Source organism: Panicum virgatum, chromosome 3N (genome assembly GCF_016808335.1).
Source record: "Panicum virgatum strain AP13 chromosome 3N, P.virgatum_v5, whole genome shotgun sequence".
NCBI lineage: Eukaryota > Viridiplantae > Streptophyta > Magnoliopsida > Poales > Poaceae > Panicum > Panicum virgatum.
In genome coordinates, this window is record NC_053147.1 from 35,537,142 (window position 1) to 35,540,663 (window position 3,522).

Here is a 3,522-nt window from a genome sequence, read left to right on the forward strand (position 1 = left end):
TGATCATCAAGCAGGTCCGAGGGGATTGCAACTGCAACAATCCCCAGCTCGCGGCATACCTCATTCACGTGAGGAAGCTCGAGAAGGACTTCGACGCCTTGGAGCTGCAACACGTTCCCCGCGAGCACAACTCAGCAGCAGATGATCTCTCTGCGAGAGCATCTACCTGGGCATCTGTGCCCGAGGGTGTCTTTGAAAGACGGCTGATGAAACCTACCGCCCAGCCTGCCGAGCCGGGGTGAGGGGGACCAAGCTGGCGCCTCGAAGCTAGCGGCCCCGGCAGCATTCCACCTATGGTGCCCAACCGGGGCTGTGTGTTCTGATGAGGAGCCTGGTGACCTCACGGAGCCACTCCTACCTGCTTTGGGAGCTCCCGATGCATGGATCTCCGAGATCCAGGGCTACCTGAAGGATAACATCCTCCCTGATGATGATGTGTCCGCTGAGCGCATAGTCCGATTGGCTAAACGCTACGCGGTGGTAGAAGGGGATCTCTACCGCCGTGGCGCCAACGGAATCCTCATGCGATGCATTTCCCAGGGAGAGGGCCGCGAACTGCTCGCGGAGATCCATGGAGGCGAGTGCGGAAGTCATTCCTCCTCTCGCCGCTTGTTGGCAAGGCCTTTCGGCATGGCTTCTACTGGCCAACAGCACTCAGGATGCGGCTGAACTGGTAAGGTCCTGCAAAGAGCCAGTTCCATGCAAAGCAAATACACACCCCAGCTCAAGCCCTGCAGATGATTCCACCCTCATGGCCATTCGCTGTGTGGGGTGTGGATATCCTGGGGCCTTTCCCCCGGGCTGTCGGCGGGTACCGGTTCCTCTATGTCGCCATCGACAAGTTCACCAAGTGGCCGGAAGTTATCCTGTGGTGAATATTACTAAGAAATCAGCAGTCGCATTCCTCAGGTCCATTGTGTGGCCGATTCGGCGTCCCAAACCGCATCATATCGCGGACAACGGGACCCAATTCAAAAGCAGACTCTTCCAAGAGTACTGTGAGGACATCGGCATCCAGCTATGCTTTGCGTCCGTGGCACATCCCCGCAGCAATGGACAGGTTGAGAGAGCGAATGCAGAGATCCTCATGGGACTCAAGACCCGCACCTACAACTGCTTGAAAAAGCATGGAGCCAAATGGGTTGACGAGCTTCCGAGTGTACTATGGGCAACCGGACCACACCCAGCCGAGCTACCGGGGAGACTCCGTTCTCCTGGTCTACGGGGCCGAAGCATGCCTTCCCCAGAAATTCACCTGGGCTCCCCACGGGTCCAGGCCTTTGACGAATCCATGCAGGAGCAGCTGCGGTCCGATGACGTGGACTTCGTTGACGAACGAAGGTGGCGAGCAGCAATCCGAAATGCACGTTACAACCAGGCGCTCCGGCTCTATCATCAACGGTTCGGTGCACAGTAGGGAGCTCCGGGCTGGCGACCTCGTCCTCAGGCCGGATCCTGACCGGAGCGGGGCTCCACAAACTCTCCCCCAGCTGGGAGGAGCCTTTCAAGGTTACGGAGGTAATTGCGGCCCGGATGCGTTTCGCCTCGCCACAGAAGACGGAGTGCCGCTGCCCAACCCGTGGAACATAGAGCATCTGCGTAAGTTTTACACCTAGGCAGAGCAGGGAAATAACTTTTCCTTTGTAATAAAATAGAGTCAGCCGTGCGGCCCAGAGCGGTCGAGGGCCACCCTCGTAACCCGACCTCTGGCATCCATCGCACCGTCGGCTAACGCGCGGCTCAGAGCGGTAGAGGTCCGACCTCATAAACCCGGCCTCTGACATCCATCGTGCAAGCCATGTACATCGAGTTTGCAAAGGAAGGATTTTCTCCTAGTTCTATCCTTGTGTCAAAGCTAAATTACGCATTTCGATTCTCGGAATTTTCGCCTTTTTCTAACCCCCGCGGGACCTCCACTCTTGCTGCTGCAACTAAGATCCGCATTGAGCTGCTGGACTACCGTACAGGTCCGGACCCTCTTGCTGCTGGAGAGGGGTCCGGGCCCCTAGAGACCTACTCTGGGGAGCGGGTACTTGTTTCCTGGGGCGGTTCGGAGCCCAGTGTAGCCGCTTAGCTGGTTCCGTACCCAAAAGCCTGCACTCTCCACCACCCTGTAACGAGTGCTCTAGTACCTGGAGCCGGGTAATTAGGGGCCCGGACCTCGTCCCAACTCAAGAGCTGGCTTCCTAAGTCCAACACGGCATGTCCAGCACTATATCTCAAAGGATCGAGCACAGCAAAGTGGCCTCACCCACTGCTGCGAAGGGTCTGGGACAGTGAAGCCAGGTCCGGGAAGATCGTGCTGTTTCTGGAATGGTCCGGAGCCCTGCGTAGCGCTTTAGCCTGGTTCCGACCCTAAGCCTACGCACTCCACCGCTCTGTAACAAGCACTGACCAACCTGGACCTGCGCATCTTGAGCCCCGGACCCTGTACCAGCTTGGCACTGGTCAGGGATAAGTCCCGCGGGCCTGCTACTAAGCTGTGAATTTGAAGTGGTACACAGGTTGAGCCGCCTCTAGGGTGGTAGCCAGACTCAAAACAACTGAGTCTATCTCCCCGGGGGCCCGAGCATCCACCTTGTCCCAGACACCATGAATGGATTCTGCATGCGCCAAACAGCTAAGTAGCAGTATCATTGCTACCATATAAGCAAATTTGTTTCTTCTCTCTGTCGTTCTGTATGCTACGCAGGGAACAAGACGCTTGCTCGTCTTACAAACTATGTGACACCTATGCCCAAGGAGGTCCGGAGTATCTTCTACGGCTCACGTGGCAGACAGGTCCAAACAACTGAACCTATCCGCCAGGGGGCCAGGGCGCCAGGATGCCGCATACCGCAAATCAACAACCGACAAACAGCTGAGTTGAAGTTTCTTCTATTTCAAAAACTTTCAACTAATACAATGTTTGTTACATAATGCAAAGGAAAAAAGATACAATCCCCAGCCTAAGGGTCCGCAGGCTCTCGCTTGAAGTAGGCGGCGACGAAGTCAACGACCTCCCGCACGCTGTCCCGAGCGGCGGCCTCCGTCCCTGCTACAGGGCCATCGACCACGGGCGCCAGCGAGATGGCCGGGTCGTGGCTCCGGAGGCAGGTCAAGATGTGCTCCGCCACCATCCGGATCAGCTCGCGGCCCTCGGTTTCAAGCTGTCCAGTAAGGACCGGCCCCAGGCGCTGGAGCCTATCCGAAGCAGAGCTCAACACTGGGAGGGCGTCAGCTATCGAAGCTGGCGGCTCCGCCACCTGGATCGGGCTCATTCAAATGGCACCAGTGCGAGGCTCGCTTCGGCCGCCCAGTCAGCGATCCGCTGGGCTCCAGCGCGCTGGTCTTCCTGCTGCTTCTGGACCGCCTCCCGGACAGCCTCCTATACCCGGGTGTCCAAGGCCGCCTTGGCCGCCTCCACCTCGCGGGACCTCTCCTCGAGCTCGCGGGACCGCTCCTCCAGCTTGGCCTCCTTCTGCTCCGCATATCCCTTCAGCTTCTTGAGCGACTCTCGCTGGCGCCCGAGCTCCTTCTCTA